This window comes from Mus pahari, chromosome 13 (genome assembly GCF_900095145.1).
Source record: "Mus pahari chromosome 13, PAHARI_EIJ_v1.1, whole genome shotgun sequence".
NCBI lineage: Eukaryota > Metazoa > Chordata > Mammalia > Rodentia > Muridae > Mus > Mus pahari.
The window spans coordinates 53603085-53622240 of NC_034602.1; the positions used below are offsets into that span (position 1 = coordinate 53603085).

At 38.8% G+C, this 19156-nt stretch overlaps 1 pseudogene; it reads left to right on the forward strand.

The window, feature by feature from the left end:
• Positions 1–244: 244 nt before the first annotated feature.
• On the forward strand, positions 245–1453 carry LOC110330785 (annotated as a pseudogene).
• Positions 1454–19156: the final 17703 nt, after the last annotated feature.

Consider the following 19156-nt stretch of genomic DNA (forward strand, 5'->3'; position numbering starts at 1 on the left):
CTGCCATACCTTGGGATCCATTCCATATACAACCACCAAACCCAGACACTACTATGAGTGCCAACAAGTGCTTGCTGACAGGAGCCTGATATAGCTGTCTCCTGAGAGGCTCTAGTAGTTCCCGACAAATACAGAAGTGGATGCCCACAGTCATTCATTAGAAGTAGCACAGGATCTTAAATGAAGGAGCTAGGGAAAGAACCCAAGAATCTGGGAATCCCACTGTTGAGGTGGATCTGTACACAGCAAAAGGTTTCTTACAAGCTGCGGTGCCCAGCAGTGAGTCCACTGGCATCTACGAGGCCCTAGAACTCCGAGACAATGATAAGACCTGCTTCATGGGCAAGGTTGTCTCACAGGCTGTTGAGCACATCAATAACACTATTGCACCTGCTCTGGTTAGCAAGAAAGTGAATGTTGTGGAGCAAGAGAAGACTGACAAGCTGATGACTGAGATGGACGGCACCGAGAATAAATCTAAATTTGGTGCAAATTCCGTTCTGGGAGTGTCCCTGGCTGTCTGCAAAGCTGGTGCGGTAGAAAAGGGGATGCCCCTTTACACACACATTGCTGACTTGGCCCGCAACTCTCAAGTCATCCTGCGGGTCCCTGCTTTCAATGTGATCAACGGTGGTTCTCATGTTGGCAACAAGCTGGCCATGCAAGATCCTGCCTGTGGGGGCATCCAGCTTCCGGGAAGCCATGTGCACTGGAGCAGAGGTTTACCACAACCTGAAGAATGTCATCAAGGAGAGGTACGGGAAGGATGCCACCAATGTGGGTGATGAGGGTGGATTCGCACTTGATGTCCTGGAGAACAAAGAAGCACTGTTGCTGCTTAAGGCTGCAATTGCAAAAGCCGGCTACACTGACCAGATTGTCATCGGCATGGATGTGACTGCCTCCGAGTTCTTCAGGTCTGGCAAGTATGACCTGGACTTCAAGTCTCAGGATGACCCCAGCAGGTACATCACACCTTACCAGGACTGACCTGTACAAGTCCTTCATCCAGGACTACCCAGTGGTGTCCATCGAAGACCCCTTTGCTCAGGACGACTGGGATGAGTGGCAGAAGTTCACGGCTAGTGCGGGCATCCAGGTGGCGGGCAATGACCTCACAGTGACCAGCCCTAAGCAGATTGCCAAGGCTGCGAGAAGTCCTGCAACTGCCTCCTGCTTAAAGTGAACCAGATCGGCTCCGTGAAGGAGTCCCTGCAGGCATGTAAGCTGGCCCAGTCCAATGGCTGGGGTGTCATGCTGTCCCACCAATCTGGGGAGATTCAGGACACTTTCATAGCAAACCTGGTGGTAGGCCTCTGCACCGGGCAGATCAAGACTGGTGCCCCTTGGGGATCTGAGCACCAAGTATTATCAGATCCTTAGAATTGAGGAAGAGCTGGGCAGCAAAGTCAAGTTTGCTTGCATGTCTTTCAGGAACCCCCTGGCCAAGTAAATCATGGACTGGAGATCCCTGGAGCCACCAGCTGCTAGATCCTCTGTCCCTGATGTCATCCAGGTGGCTCAAGGCCAGCCCAGTGCGTGTCCCTCCCATGTCACTACTTCATTGGCGTCCATACCTCACCACCAGAAACCCTGCTGGAGACCCAGCTTTGTAATCATGTGACTGGTCTGAATCATTGTTTCTGTCACTGTCACCTGACTTCCTAGCTAGTGTCTGGAGTCCTCGGAACTCCAGTGTAATTAATCTCTAGGGTTCCCCCCACCACGCAGTGGTTTACATGCAAAAATAAAAGCCGCAGAAGCCTAAAAAAAGAAAAAAGAAAAAAAAAGAAAGAAAATAACAAATAAAAAAATGAAAAAAAATGAAATGCAATAATACCAGGAAAATTATTTTAAAAAGCATTTTTTGAGGCCCCTAGGTCTTGCAAACTTTAAATGCCCCAGTACAGGACAATGCCAGGGCCAAGAAGTGGGAGCGAGTGGATAGGGTGGGGAGCAGGGTGGGGGGGGGTATAGGGAATTTGCAGGATAGCATTTGATATGCAAATAAAGAAAATATCTCATAAAAAAATAAATAAAATTCTTTAAAGAAAAAAAGAAAAGAAAATAGTTCAAGGACACATTTACCTGTTAGAATGCTATATAAGTATGGAAATTATTAGCCAGTTATGTTTTTAAAAAAATTTATAAAAGCATTATTTTATATCAAGTCTAGACTGTTTTAAAAACAAACATATGCTGGCGTTTTTATTAAGTTTCAATGCCTCATAGGAAATTTTATCTAAGCCTACTACACTCTCCAATGTCATCTTCTGCCGAATTTATAGAGAACATTTGATCAATTTTCTTCCTGAGCTTGACTACTAAATGGTTGAATCGTACCTAAGTCCCAAAGCATGAAAACGTAGGAGCAAGATTGTAAAACTCCTGGAAATAAAGTTAAAGCTGCATTTATTTTTTTATTTCACATCATTAAGACTTTAGATTCCCATTTTTTAAATTGTCAATTTAGAAGAATATGAATGTGTTTATAGAAATGAAGAATAATTCTATGTTATGGTAATAAATTACTGAAAGTCAAATAACAACCCACAAAACAAAGACAGGCGTTTTAGCATGCAAAATTGAGTCTAAATGCACAATTAAAAGGGAAAAGATTAATATGTCATATGTGATATTTTCAGCCTTTACAAAAAGTTTCACTATATAGAGAGCAAACAGTGAAAACTGCCCTCTTATCTCCAGGAAACACATTTGTTAGGCTAAGAAACAAGATATAAATTATGTATAAAATCACCGCAATGAAAAAATACAGTTGTTACTTGAAAATGTCACTAAGCTGTAAATAAATTATAGTTAACCCATGAGCTGCTTATTTATTCAGGGATCTTTTGTGGGATATTTGAATTCCTGAGTGATAAATAGAAATTCACAACACAAGAAAACAAAGAAAAGACGTTAGAACAGTCAAATGTGTCTTGACATCTAATCCAGTTTGAACATAAAATTTACACACAGATAGAAAGAAGAAGAACAAGAAAGGGGAAAGGAAGAAGGGAGAAAGAAGAAATATACAGAATGGAACCAGTTAAGAGGGAGCCAGGTTGGCTGTTCTACCCACTCTAACCCCTTGCCTCCAAAAGTAAAGTAGAAATTTAAAAAAAAAAAAAATGTTTTGTTTTATCTTAATCTAGTTAGCAAAGCATGAAGTGTCAAGTAGTTGGCTGTGTTTCCTCTAGTGAGGAAACCTAAAATAAGTGACAGCGGAAAATAAAAGATTATCCCTTCAAAGAGAATATGAGGGTGTATTCTGGAGTCAAGAACGAGTAAGTGACTATAGAAATCTGGAACACAGATTTAGGTTATTCCAAATCCCATCCATGAAAAAAGTTTAATGAAGTTTTCGTAGCCACAGAACAAAAACAATTATAAATCAGACAGCTTTTCTAATGCATTGGGGAAGCCACAAGGTAGCAGGTTAGGGGAAGGAGGAAACCTATACAAAGGGTCTTAGAAGCTTTCTCACAGTATATTTAGCATTTTTGCCTGGTGGAAGCTAGGGGTGTGATGTTATATTTCAAAGAGATCTACTCAGCTGCAAAAACGTTAGGTTTTACATAGAAGTGGAAGATAAGTGGCTAGTTAGCAGCTAAGAAAACCAAGGATAATTTCACTCTGCATCTGTCACAGTTTGAGGGTTCCACAATCATAATCCTCACCAGGTAATCAGTCTTGCAGAAGGCTCAATTTTCTTAAAGGTGTCTGTTTTCCTGGGAACTTCAGTTAACACTAATCAATGTAAAAATAATTGAAATCGATATTAAGGCATCTAATATCTAGTAAAGCATGACATATTGAGGTGGTTGATATCTGAAATCCTGGATGGGTTCTGATTGCTGTATCACATCCAAAGGAAAGTCTACGTCTCTAAATCCTGGGGCCTGTTTCTGTCTGCCAAAGGACCCATTTCCTAATAACTCTCAGAAGGGACAAATGGCTATCTATGTGTCAGGTCTATTATCATACCATAATGCATGTCTTCCAACGCACCTCACATCACAAATGCCTACTATAGAACGCAAGCTAGAACATCCTGTCCCTACACAGCTCTTCTCATCACATACCCTACCCTAAACTTCTCCAAATTTTGAGCTTTCTCCTCCAGCCTGCTCCCAACTTCTCACTGTCCTTATAACCCTAGCCTTTAGGCTGTACACTCTCTTAGCCTGGTCTCCCTTGGTAAGGTCTTTCTCTTCCTTTTGTGCCCTCCCACCTCACTCTCCTCTCATGGCCTGCTGCACAAGGTCAATCTACTCCCTTCTTTCCCTTCTTTGGATTCTTCCAGATGCCCCTTCCTGTACTCTCCCTCATATCTACAATAAAAGCTTCCCCTCGAATATACCTTGGAGTATTCATGTCAGTTTATACAGGCAGGCTCCTAAATGTGCACCAAAACTGGAGTAGTTGAGAGATTTTTTTTTTTTTTTTTATTCCTCTGCATCATCACACAACCATCTGGTGTCTGTTTTTTGTTGTTGCTGTTCTGTTTTGTTTCTTTAAATCAGAAAAAACAAAAGCGCCCCCAAACCTTGCTTAAATACCCTTGACATCCTTCTGCCTTTGAAATAGAGGGAGATGTCCGTGTCAGAAAGGTACTCCCTAAAGAAAGTATAGAAATGTAGAGAACTGCATGTCAGAAATTGTAAGAAAATATAAAAACATAAGATACCTTGCCCCAGTACAGGGGAACACCAGGGCCAAGAAGGGGGAGTGGGTGGGTAGGTGAGCAGGGCGGGGGGAGGCTATAGGAGACTTTGGGGATAGCATTTTAAAATGTACATGAAGTAAACACCTAATAAAAATTGGAAAAAAATTAAAAATGAAAATAAAGATACTTAACTTTCCTTATTGAAAACAAGGAAAGAAATTTTCCATTCCTGCCCCCTGCAACAACCCCCCTCCCCAGCCTTTGCTTAGGAAAGCTTTGAGGTGAAAGCTATGTTTCATATTCATCCTTCTAAAAAAAGAAAAAAGAAAAAAGTCCGCCCCTTGGATTCTCTTTCTTCTCCATATCTTCAGCTCCTGGAAACACTTTGAAAACAAACAGGTCTTTCAAGTCGTCTTCTCATAGTGATTGTGCTAAGAAAATAATTTTTTCCTACCTACACCACTAAGAATTGTGTTAATTTAATATGGCAACTGTGAAAAACATTTACTGCCATAGAAGTAGAATTGTTACAGCTCTAATTATCTAACAGGAACTTTTCACAGTTTCTTTATATTTGTGCATTTTTCCAATGCAAACCAGGCATCAGCAGAATTTCCAGCAGAGGCAGTTATCTTTAGTCCCTTTCCGTGGAACAAACAAGTGTGGATTTATTATTTTCATTGTGGACTGACAGAGTGGCTCAATAACATCAACAATGATACTTACCATGCGTTTCTATAAATTTCCTAGGGAAATGAATGGCATAGAAAAAGAGTAATGAAGGAAATTAACTTTAGAAAAAAATTTCAATTGTAAAATCATATTCATCCTGTTTCTAACAGTTTGAAAATAAAATTTTCTAAGTCCTCTAAGATATAAATTAAATCTCATTTAATTTTTTTTAAAAAAACCAACTTGGCATTCATGTTGGGATGTACATACAAAAAGTTTGAGAAGCTCTGAGCATACTTAAAAGTAAAAAACTGAAAATTTTCAACAATTTTCTGAACAATGTAAGCATGCTTGGCGTGACAACATAAAAAGTAGAATCACTTTGGTCTTGCTCAACTTATACTAATACTACATTATTAAAAGTGTATCAAGAAGAAGATCTGCTAAATGACCACTGACATAGTTCTTCACTGAGAGTTCATGTTTATATGATCTATAAACCAGACTAGCATTTTTTTTTACCAGTAAACATTTTCTGCTAGCTGTGATTCCGTACTTGCTTGTTTAGAAAACATACAGAGAAGGAATGTGAGAATATATATATATTCATATTCTCTCCTATGCAAGACATCAAGACTTAAGGAAACAAGGTCGTTAGCCTGCAGTGGGCAGAGGATTCTGTGAAACTGAAAAACACAGAACCCAGAGCTTTAGTACTGTGCTTTCTTCTAGTAAATCATAATTCTTGATCGGTTGTGTGAAGTATGTGATGGAGATATATAAACGAGAGTGAAAGTGGGCTAAGTCACCACAGGATCCTCATCTTGAAGTGTGACAGTAAGTGAGAAGTGCACTCAGGAGCAGAATTCTGATACCTGGGAGGGAGGGGAGGGAGGTAGAAAGAAATGAAACTGGAAGAAAAAAACACAGTCCTCCACTCTTAATCTTAGAAGATAATGATTATGACCTGATTCTTACTGACTAGTTGAGGACCTACTATAAATCCCCCCCCCCCATAAAGTGACAGAAGCCAGGAAAAGAAGTATATTCATATTTCCCTTAATACTGTTACTTTGGAGATATAAGTTCTGTTGAGACACACGTACTTTTATCCTTAATGTGTGTCATTTGAAAACTGACATTCAGATTTCCTTGATAAAGGTAAATTGTATTTCATTCTGACAGCCATAACATTAATATTTCAAGGAGTGCTTTCCAACTATTGATCAGGTTTCATTGGAAGAGAAGTTACCCTTTCTGGATATATGCCTACATTTTAGGGGGACATTGTTCTCTATGTTTTACATTTTCAGTTGTTCCTATCAATTTGTCTTGAAATCTTTGAACAGCTAACATAGTTTGTCCTTTAAAAGTGATTCTACTTTTTATGTTGTCACACCAAGCATGCTAAGAAAATTTTAATAAAAGATGAACATTCCTGTTTTTATTCTTCCATTGCATTGAACAGAAATAGAAACTCTAGATCAAAGGAGGGGATTAAGAATTTCATGGGGGTGGGGCACAATAATCTAGCATTAAAAATTCTTTTTTCAAAGAAAGTAGATCTAGAAGAGTTAAGGGTCTGAATGTAATCAAACCCATTTTTACGAAGCTTAAAACTCTCAACTAATAAAAATGAAAGCCGGGCATGGTGGCACACGCCTTTAATCCCAGTACTCAAGAGGCAGAGGCAGACAGATTTCTGAGTTCGAGGCCAGCCTGGTCTACAAAGTGAGTTTCCCGGACAGCCAGGGCTGTCAGAAACCTTGTCTCAGAAAAAAGAAATGAGAAAGAATAACAAGAAAAATAATTTTTCTTCTCATGTTGTTGTGCAAAATGCTTTTGTTCACTTCATTGATTTGATTTGATTTGATTTTGTCCTTCTGGAAAGAAAAGATTTACTTCTGGCTTAGCCCAGTCACATAGACATCACAATGTTTTGCTGTTGTTTGTTTGTTTTGTTTTGTCTTTTGTTTTCTTGTTCTGATCATCTATGGAGGGAATTAACAGGCATAATTTACCATATGGGATAATAATAAGTATGAATTTAAAAACAAGCACAAAGTGTTTTTGTAAATGGAAATTCATATGAATGCTCTAAGGAAAGCTACTAAGAGATCATCTCTTAGTAAAACCAAGATTTAGAAGTATACTACTTGCTGAATCTCAGAGATCCATGATCTTGCTGCAGTATCAGAAATCTCAGAAAACTCATGATTAAACAAAATAAAACCACCGTCTTTTGGACTATTTGATTTCGTACCTGAGTTCCCCTTAGAATATCTCTCTTGCAAATAGAAAACTGCTCTATCAAAAACAAGTGTGTCTTCTTTTCATTCCAGTGAGAGTCATAATTACTGACAACTGTTCCCACTAACAAACACATTCATTCTGAGTTGTGTCAGAATCCTTTGACCCAAACCACAGAAAACATTCATTTGCCAATAAATAAACATTTACACCCAGGAACAATGCTATTTACCACAATGGGCTAGAGTTTCTATATATCTGTCATCCCAGTCATGATGTATGTGCTTCAAGAGAGGACTTCTGGGGACAGAGACTTTGCTGCGAGTTTGCTTTCTTAATGAAAACTAGGGTATGCCCTGTGTTAATAGGTTATTTAGAGCTAGTAGTAGAGAGTGATTAGCAAGGTAAAATTTGGAAGAGTGAGCATTAGCATATCACAACGGTTTCCTCTTGTTTAGATTATCTGTAGAGAGGATTGACAGGCATAATACACCAGAAAACGGAAACTATAAAGATCAACAATAAAAATCGTTCTAGCTTGTCTTTGTTCTGTGGGTGTTTTACTTTGAAAACTGTAAGGTGCAGAGAGAGGCACCATTTATCCAATAAAGTAGAATTCAGTCTGGACAAGTAAAAATTTAAACCTATGAGTCAGTGACTAGGTAAAGGGGACAGTAGATTATACCATGGCATGAATAAAATTTTGAAGTTATGCTAATAACTTAAGGGAAGCTCTTTACTTTTATAAGATATCATAAATAATTAACTTAAATGTCTAGGTGAGCTGAAATTCATAGATTCTCCATAAGAAAGGGCATATTATATGTTTGGGTAATAGTTCACCTCTAAAACATATGCCTTAAACCAACTATTTTGCTGTGTTTCACTGATTGGTGAATCAGAAATTGTGTAGGGCTCTCAAATGAGAGTGAACATACATTAGGGTTGCTTGTGGACTTCAGCAGTTGTTTGGGTGAGTATGTAGTACAGTCCCAATAGAAAGCTACAACCCTGAGCCCATCAGTGCTCCCTTCTCCCATTTCTTCCCTTGTTATTTCAGGGCATTTACTTACAGATTTTTTCTCAGAGTACCTGGGCAACATGCATGAAAGCTTCCAGTTGATATCAAGCTAGACCTAGAATATGTTAAGTCTATTATGTTCTATTTTTAGTGTTTAAGAACTCATAGAGACCACTCACATTCAAAAGAAGGACAGATATATTTGATTTTTCCATAAGGGAATATCAAAAGACATGCCCATGTATGAATTATCTGTTCTTATATCTATATTGGAAAATTACAATGCTCAGAAAAATTGTAGTCTTGATAATTCTCTTTTCTTCCTTTATGATGCCATAAACGAGAATATCAAATTTGATAATTAATTTAAAATATACAATCTGTCATATTTTCTCATTGTTTCAACATCTAACGTTGGAGCCTCATAACTTTGTAAATCAAACCTATCTCATGAGCACTTGGCAAATGATTCAGTTTGTAAAGTATTTTCAGTGGAAGCCTGAAAACCTGAATTCAGACCTCTAGTACCCATGTAAAAAGATAAACATGTCACCACATCTCTTTATCCCAGCACTGGGGACATAAAACCAGAAATTTCCCTGTGGTTTGCTGCCAGTGGTTTTGGTTGATCAGTGAGTCCCAGGTTCAGTGACAGACAAATTTTCAAAATAAGATGGCATATAATAGAGGAAGACCCCTGATATTGGTCTAAAGATTCCATATGACACATGTATGTGTGGCACCCACACACAGCCACATACAAACTGGTGATTAAAGACCAAGAGGTGGTGAATTTGAGAGGAATTGAGGGAGGTTATTATAGAAAAATGAAAAGTATAGAAATGATGTAAGTTCAGTACTCATGTATGAAATTATCAAAAATTATAATTAGAAATTAATATATGTGGATAAAAACCACCACAATAAAAGGAAATGGAGAGATAAAAAGCATAAATCATGGATGCAGAATGTGTTGGATAACTAGCCATAGATGAGACATGACAAAAAAGCAATTCCACGAGGTTGAAGGTACATCAGTGGAATTCACCAGAGTTCAATGAAAAACGAATGTGACAGGAATGTTACAATATGGCGCCCATGTTCCCAGGACATTTCCAAAACTTGCAGCATTTTCACAGTAGTGCTAAAAGACTATTGCATACAAGAAATACTTGAAGTACAAATAGACAAAAATCTCCCACTACTTTTCACACCGACCAAATCACAGGTCAAAGAAGTTCACAGTCCCCACCATGACAACAGAGCTACAATTGAACACCTAACCTAATACTTGAGAAAAAACAATGCAAAGAAAATCTTGAAACTTGCAAAATGCTGGAGGATGAGGCACTGTGTAAGTATGGCAGGAGAAGGAAGTATATAAATTTGTCAAGAATTAAAGAAACATATATACCTGTGGGTCTGTGTTAGGTCCTCTGTGTAAGTGCTGTGGTTGTTTACTTGGGTTATTTTTTTCTTTTCAAAATATTTTTATTAGATATTTTATTTATTTACATTTCAAATGTTATCCTATTTCCCCGTTTCCCCTCTGAAACCACCCCCATCCCATCCCCCTTCCCCCTGCTCCCAAACCCACCCACTCCCACTTCCTGGCCCTGGCATTCCCCTACATGGGGGCATCGATCCTTCACAGGACCAAGGGCCTCTCCTCTCACTGATGTCCCACAGGGCCATCCTCTGCTACATATGTGGCTGGAATCAGGTCCCTCCATGTGTACTCTTTGGTTGGTGGTTTAGTCCCTGGGATCTCTGGGGGTACTGGTTAGTTCATATTGTTCTCCTCCTATGGGGCTGCAAACCCCTTCAGCTCCTTGGGTTTTTTGATGGCCTCCTAACAATATGAGTAGGGGTGTCTCTGACACTTTTGCCTGCTCATGGGACCTTTTTTTTCCTCCAATGTGTTACCTCATCCAACTGTGATATGAAGCTTTTAAAACCTAATCTTGTTGTATCATGTTATGCTATGTCGAGTTGATATCACTGAGAAGCTTGCTTTTCTCCAAAGGGAAATAGAAACACAGTGGAATTGGAGGGAAGGAGAGCCAGTGTCAGGAGAAGGGGAAGAAGGGAAGGGAGTGGAGACTGTGGATAGGATATGCTGTATGAGAGAATAATAAATTAAATTAAAAAAATACACACACACAAAATAATCTGCAATTGTAAATCCAGCACATTTATATGCAAGATTAAATTTAAAAAATAACTTTTCAGTTAAAAAAACAAGGGAGTTTTGTATTGTAAAATATAACAAACATATGAAAACCCTGAATTCATAATTTTACATGCCCTCCAAATAGGCATATGGATCTGCACTGAAAGTTCCTAAGACAGAAACTCATTATTTTGAAGACTTAATAATAAAGGGAACAAATCAATCATTTATACTGTCATTCACAGACTTCATTTCATGATAAGAAGATAGTTGATGTGTGAAAAATTGTTCTCTGAAGCATCCCCACTAATAAATGCAAAAGGACTGATCGAATTATATTATTACCATCTTGTAACACCTAATGAAATAATGAAGGCTGAAAATTATGATTTACTAAGAACATTGAAGGAATTTTGACACAAACATTCATGAAAAGAGATTACTTGAATCTGTCTGTAACCCATTCAACAATGCAAACATCAGTAAATATGAATCTGTGACCCCCTTAATGAGATGCAGTGAGAAATATTATTGGCTCCTCCAAAACTGAACTTAAATCTACTTAAGACTATAGAGCTAACTACCAATATACAGGCCTTGTCAATGACAATAAGATAAGATAAATGACAATAAGCCAAATTTGAGATAGACAAAGATAAATGCTCCAATGTCTCCAACAAATCAATAAGGAAATAATGCAACAAAAATGCAACATATGGACCTTATTTGGATCCTGATATTAGAGTATGTGTGCTAACAAAATAGCTTTAAGATACTTGATTCCATATAATATGGAAGGATATTAATATTTTTAAGGAATTTGGGACAATACATTGTTTTTAACTGTTAAGTCCACACTGAATAATTTTTAGGGAAATGACATCCTATCCAGAAATTTATTTAAAATATCTTAAGAAAGTGAGGAGGGTGTGGGCTAAAAAATAAATCTGACAAAATGTTGATACTTTGAGACTGGATGATTGTATCTGTACAGAGATTTAGAATGTACCAAGTAAAAATATTTCTAAATGACTAGCAAAAAAAAAAAAATTGGGGTTGCTCTTGATCTGGTAAGATTTTAAAGGTGTATAGGATGCTGGAGAAGAAATGTCATCAAAATCACACTCAACTGTGAAAAATGCAGATAGCGTATTATGGGTTGCATCTCTTCTTTGGAAGCTATATAATACCTCTGGTAGTCCTCAGGGAGGTACCATTTTCTGATCAGTTCTAGCCCAGTGGTCGCTGTGTTTGAAGTTGACTATGAAGGAGGGATTCAGAAAGATTGCAAGGGCCAGAGAATCAGGTTTGCTGTTAGATTGTATGTCCTAGGACTGTCAGAAGCTATAAAGCTATAGTAATAAAAACAGCATGGTATTGACACAAAACAATAAAAAAAATCAGACACAGAATCAAATAGAAGATTCAGACATAAATCCCCACATATCTGGTGTGCTGGCTTGACATATAATCTAGACTCATCTGAAAGAAGGAAACCTTAACTGAGGAACTGTCTTCATAAGATCAGTGATTGATGTATAGGACCCAGTCCATTGTGGGCGGTTCCATTTCCTAGGCTGGTGGCCCTGGGTTCTATAAGAAAGTAGGCTGAGCAAGCCATGTTAAGCAAGCCAGTAAGCAGAATCCCTCCATGGACTATGCATCACCTCCTACCTCCAGGAGTCTGCCCTATTTTAGCTCTTGTCCAGACTTCCTTTGGTGATGAATAGCATCGTGGAACTGTGAGCCAAATAAACCCTTTCCTCCCCAACTTGCTTTTTGGTCATGGTATTTTGTTACAGCCATGGAAACCTTAACTAAGATGAGTAAACATATGATTATTTTATTTTTAAAAAGCCAAAAAATATACTGCAAAATGACAGCATCTTCAATAAATAGCACTTGTAGAGGAATTTTAAATCAGCAACATGGCTGCTGTGATCACATCTAAAGACCTTTTAAGTCTGTGTTATTCAGCTAGCACGTACCTTTAATCCCTCTGGCTGGAATTCTTTGTTACACACCTTTACTCCCAAACAATGATCTGTAATTGAGGGGCACAGAATATGAGGAATCAGACAAAGATTTGACAGGAGAAATGCTATGTAAGAGCACTAAAGTGTCAGGGAGTACTCTTCAGTCTGTTTGTCAGTGAGTTGGGAGTTGTGCCAGTTGGGAGTCAGTGCAGTGAATGTAGTGCCATGGAGTTTAGTGCAGATCAGTAGAGCCAAATGAAGCCAGAAAATAAGATGGATCCAGAAGAGTAGGCCAAATTGCCAGAGTTAGTTTCAGGCCAAGCAGAGTAAGTCAGTGACAAACCAGATTGAGTCAATCATCTTGGAACAGTTTTTGAACAGCAATAGCTGAGTTGAACAAGCCAGCCAAGGTTCAGAAAGAACTAGTAAGGGTGAGCTATTCAGCAGTCAGCCTCTGAGATGTCCATTACATCAGGCACATAAAAGATATATTTACAGTTGCTGGTCAGAGGGGGAGAGGGAACACAAAGAGTCCACCTCCAGTAGATAGATTCCCTCAAGTGGAGAGACAGAATCATCAACCCACAGTCAAAATTTCTGACCCAGAACTGTTCTTGTTTCAAAGAATTACAGGGACAAAAACAGAAAAAGAGACTGAAGACAGAAGCCTAGCATGGCTGTTCTCTGAGAGGCTCTTCCAGCAGCGGACTGAGATATGTGCCTCCCCCCCCCCACCCCCCCCAGTCTTGAGCTGCTTGAACAAGTCTCTGACACTGGAGCCAGGAGTCTGGCTTTGCTGCATTTATGTCTTCCTGACAGAGAACTGAGAACTGCCCGCCCACTGAGCTGCTGAAGAGCCTACTTTGCAACTCAATCCAGCTGAAACAGGCAACAGAACCCAGCCAAAACAATAGGGTCTTGGGTTTTCCCATAGATATTCAGTGACGAGCATTAAAATGTGAGCTATGATCAGAGAACTTTGTCTTGGCTCCTTATTTCTCTCGCTGACCTCCCCATCCATCCCCACCTTTCCTTTCAGGAACCCAGGAACCCATGGCCACTGGCAGCTACAGAGATAGACACAGATACTTACACACCCAACCATTGGACTGAATTTGGGGTCCTCTCTGGTTGAATTAGAAGAATTGAAGAAGAGGAAGGAGAAGGCAACCTCATAGGAAGACAGGCAATCTCAACTAACCTGGACCCCAGGGAGCTCCCAGAAACTGAGCCACCAACCATACAGCACACACGGGCTAGTCTGAAGCCCCTGGCACGTATATTTAGCAGAGGACCACCTGATCTGATCTCAGTGGGAGAAGGATGTACCTGATCCTGGAGAGACTTGAGGCCCCAGGAAAGGAGGAGCTTGTTGAGGGGGAAACACCCTCCTGGAGGCAAGGGGGAGGAGGGGTGAATGAGGGATAGTGGTAGGGGGAGTATAAATGAATAAAAATAATTTAAAGATAAAAAAATACTTCTACTTGGCAGGAATATATGTAGAGAGAGAAATCGAAATTGACATGTCTGACAAAACCCTTCCCAAGACAGATGGGTTTTGTTTTTGGTTTTGTTTTCTCTGGGTATATTCATCATACACTGTGCAGCCCAAGGCTATTTTCCAACAAGTATACATTGTATAGTAACCATGCTCCCTTTGTCACTTCCCTACCGTTTCTCACCCTCACTTGCCCTATAGTCCCCTTTGTCCCTTTAGAAAATCTCCCTTCTAGTTTCATACCATATATACAGATAGGATTTTATGTGTCTACATAAAATTGAGAAACCGTACATGAGAAGAAGCATATGAAATTTGTCTTTCTAATATCGTCATAGTTTGCTTAGTACAATCATCTCCAGTTGCATCCATTTCCCTGTAAAGGATATAGCTTCATCTATTATTCTGGCTGAAAAAAAAATATAATTCCATTGTGTACATATATTTTCTTTATCTATTTCAATGTTGTTGGATGCCTATGTTGGCGCCATAAATCGGATACTGTGACTAGGCACTGTGTAAATATCTCTGCAATACATTATTTTAAATATCAAAGAGTAATATAGCTAGACCATATACTAGATATCTATTTTTTTGAGAATATCCATATTGGTTTTCACACTGGCTGGACCACATTACCTTCCAACAAACACTACATAAAGCTCCTATTATCCATAACCTTACTTACCAGAATTTGTCCTTATGTGTTTTCTTGATGCCTGATCCTGCAGGATATTTGATTACATTTTGAACCTAGAGATTGTATTGTCTACTAAAATAAATTAAAAAAAATAAAATAAAATAAACAAACTGTTTTTAGTTGTGGTGTGATTCAGCCCTTAACACACACCTTTAATTCCTCTGGCTGGAATACAGACAGGGCCTTAGTACACACCTTTAATCCCAAACAATGAAGGTACAGTTAGTAGATAGAAGGAAATGCCCATGTTTGAAAGCGAGGTCTAATTGAGTGGCAAAGTAACAAATCAGAGAAAGATTTGACAGAATGGAATATTGCCAACTCTATCAAGAAGAGAGGAAACAGAAGTTAAGAGAGAAGTACAGAAAAAAAGAGAAAAAGCAGAGTCAGTTTTCCCTGGAGAGTTTACAGAGACAGGTTGAAGACAGAACAGGCTAGACATAGGTAAAGATTAAATGAGCCAGAGAATGAGGGGAACTAGAAGAGAACATATTGCCAACTTAGCATGAGGCCATGCAGAGCAATAATTCACTGAGGAGCTGAGAGAAGTCAGATTGAATCAGTGAACTTGAAGAGGAGTTTGAATCAGAACAGTTGAATTGAATCAGTCAGAGTTTAGAAAGAACTAAAAATGGTGAGCTGTCTCCTGTGAGGCTATGCCAGTGCCTGGCAAACACAGAAGTGGATGCTCACAGTCATCTATAGAATGGAACACAGGGCCCCCAATGGAGGAGCTAGAGAAAGTACCCAAGGAGCTGAAGGGGTGTGCAACCCCATAGGTGGAACAACAATGTGAACTAACCAGGAGCCCCACAGCTCGTGTCTCTAGCTGCATATGTAGCAGATAGCAGAAGATGGTCTAGTCAGCCATCATTGGGAAGGGAGGCCCCTAGATCTTGCAAACTTTATATGCCCCAGTACAGGGGAACACCAGGGACAAGAAGTGGGAGTGGGTGGGTAGGGGAGCAGGGCGGGGGGGGCGTATAGGGAACTTTCGGGATAGCATTTGAAATGTAAATAAAGAAAATATCTAATAAAAACAAACAAACAAATATCAAAACAAAAAAAGGAATGTGTGTGTGTGTGTGTGTGTGTGTGTGTGTGTGTGTGTTGGGGGTGGGCTTGGTTCATGTGTGTGTGTGGGGGGGGGGCTTGGTTCATGTCCATGTTTCTCTTTCAGTAGCATGCAGGTACATTCTCATATCAAAGAGATTAAGATGTTGTGTTAGCAACAACCTAAGTTGTTTGAAGATTTTTACATACAATCCAGTCCCACCAATGGAAGGAGCCTCACCTGGTAACAAGAGATGGTATGGTGAGACTTGGTATCCTCTATTATCAGGAGTCCTCACTAGGATCACTGTCATATATTCTAGGAAATTTTCACTGCACTAGGTTTTCACATCACCCCAAGTGTCCCCCAGTTTCACCTATCCCTCCCAATACCCTGTTACTTCTCCCTATCTCCTTCCATCCTGATTACCCTGTCCCCATTGACACTGGTCCAGAGTCTGCGTGTAAAATCTATCCTATCCAAAAATCTATCCTGGTAGGAGGAACCCTATCAGGGAGGTTCATGTCCTCCCCCTTATATTGGCCTTCTCTTTACCTAACCTTTCTGAGTCTAGGAATTATTATAACTTGGTTATTATTATGATTTTATAGTTCCATCAAATTGCCTGCAAATTTCATTACATCATTTTCTTAATAACTGAATGATAGATACTCTCTTGTGTAAATTTATCACATTTTCTCTATCCACTCATCTGTTGATGGATAGTTTGATTCCAGTTTCTGGCCATTATGAATAAAACTGTAATGAATATAGTTGAACAAGTGTCTTTGTAGTAGGAGAATCATCCTTTGGGTATATGTGCAACAATAGTATAGCTCCATCTTGAGGTAAGTAGATTCACAACTTTCTCAGGAATCACTTTCTTGATTTTCATAGTGATTGTACAAGTTTGCACTTCCACCAGCAATGGAGGAGTATTCCCCTTATTCCACATCCTTGTTCACATGAGCTGTCACTGTGTCACTAATCATACTAAATTATATTATATTTTGTTAATTATATATACTATATTTATTGTATATTTCTACAAAATATAAGCAAATACATTCATAATATAAATATAAATACAGAAACTATGGGTATATGCAAACTCTATGTAAAACAAAACTAAACATGGTACAATTAGTTAGAAACTTGGAATTTTATGTTAATTATCCCTGTATTAACTTTTAGATAACAGTATTCACAACAGAGATTTTCCTTCTAGATTTAATTACGAAAAGTCTCATGTGTTTAGTTTCAAGGGTAGGAAAATTAGTTCACTTACTTTTCATTGCAAGCTCTCACAGCCTAAAATGTTCAGTGAGCATTAGAAACTGTCTCAATAAAATTTAAGTAATGATTTAATCAGCTCCATAAAGAGGAGAAAATAAAAACTTTACTAATGTTTTTCCATAGTCGTGCTTATACACCCATCCTGACCCAGCTTCATTATGAGCCCATGGCCATAAAGTTTTCATGCCAGTGAAATATCCTTGTAATTCTAAGGGTCAATGATAGATTGGAATCAGACAGGAAAATTTCTTCTTGGGGATTAGAACAAGAACAGAAAGATTTTATCTTAGGCCCTAATACTTTTTATTTCAGACTATAAGCATTTGGTGTTATTTATTTAATAATTCATATCCTGCTTCATTCCAAAAGCTATTTGAGGCAGTAAAGAATAGTTCCTCTTTGAAACATTTCTGAAACAAAAAGTTCTGTTGTGAAGAGCAAAGAGAAGAGAAAGTGAGGAGCTTTCCACAAGGTCAGAACTGAAAAAAGGTTGAGCAGAGAAACACTCAGAGAAACACTCAGAGAGGCTTTTCATGCCTGTTTCCTAATTCTGAAATCTTCACTGGAATGACCCAGACTAATTCACTGTTTGTTTCAATCTCTCAGAAAACATATTCTTTACTAGAATTTGAGTTCTGGTTCCTTATAAAGCTTGAGTGTTTCATGTTTTAGTGCTTGAAGCCATAATTGAATAGATTACAAGCCATGGTTTTTACATAATGCATTTTACATTATAAAACCTGAATGGTAATTTGGGATTTTATTAAATAGAAGGTATAGTAACATATCAGCTAAAAGTAGGATATGCTATAGCATTAATAAGCATTCAAATCATACAAGTATTGTTTTCTTGTACGTATAAATGCATACCTACGTTTATGTTAATATCTTCTATCTTTTCATTCCATTAACATTAAAATAAATTTGTCTCAGTTCAGACATACTTTAAAAGTGTTGAATAGTACTGAGCAAAAGTAAACGATATTGGGAAAGATGGCAAGGAATGCCAATCTAATTCCAAATCCTCTCCTAGCGAGTTCTTCACCTGCTGTCTCCACCCTGACTTTCAAGCCAAGCCCCTACCAGCAGCCTCCCTGGATACCTACAGAGTAGACCAAGCTGCCATTCATGCCCACTGCTCGGATTCACACTTTCTCTTTTTGTTTTATCCCATTGTACGTTGATTGCCTTTAGAAATGAGATTCTGATTTTAAACCCAGGTGTCTATGTTATTATTATTATTATTGCTATTACTATTAAAACTATGCATATAATGAGACAAGACAAAAATGTGAAATATAAGAATACATAAGAAAATAAGAGAGAATGCCTCCCTCTGTGTCCGATTTATGTTTCTGTTTCTGTTTGAGGATTAAAACTTTGGGTAGGATCATCAACCAACCTTCAAAATGTTTGATACAGGATTGTTCCTGTATGAAAGAAATGCAGATAAAAAAAAAAAAATGGAGCAGAGTCTGAAGGAAAGGCTATCTAGTGACCTGTCCAAATCGGGGTCCATCCCATTGACAGCCACCACAACCTGAGACTATTAATGATGCTATCTATGCTGTGCTTGCAGACAGGAGCCTAGCATTGCTGTTCTCTGAGAAGCTCTACCAGAAGCTGACTGAGACAATACTTACAAATACTTACAGCCAACCATTGGACTGGAGAAGGGAATGGCAACCCCATAGGAACAACACGGTCAACTAAATGGAACTCTCAGAGCTCCCAGAGGATAAGACACCAACAAAAGAGCATACTGGCATCAGTGCAAAAGGATGCACCTAATCCTGTAGAGCCTGATGCCCCAGGAAAGGGGATGCTTGTTTGGGGGTGAGAACCCT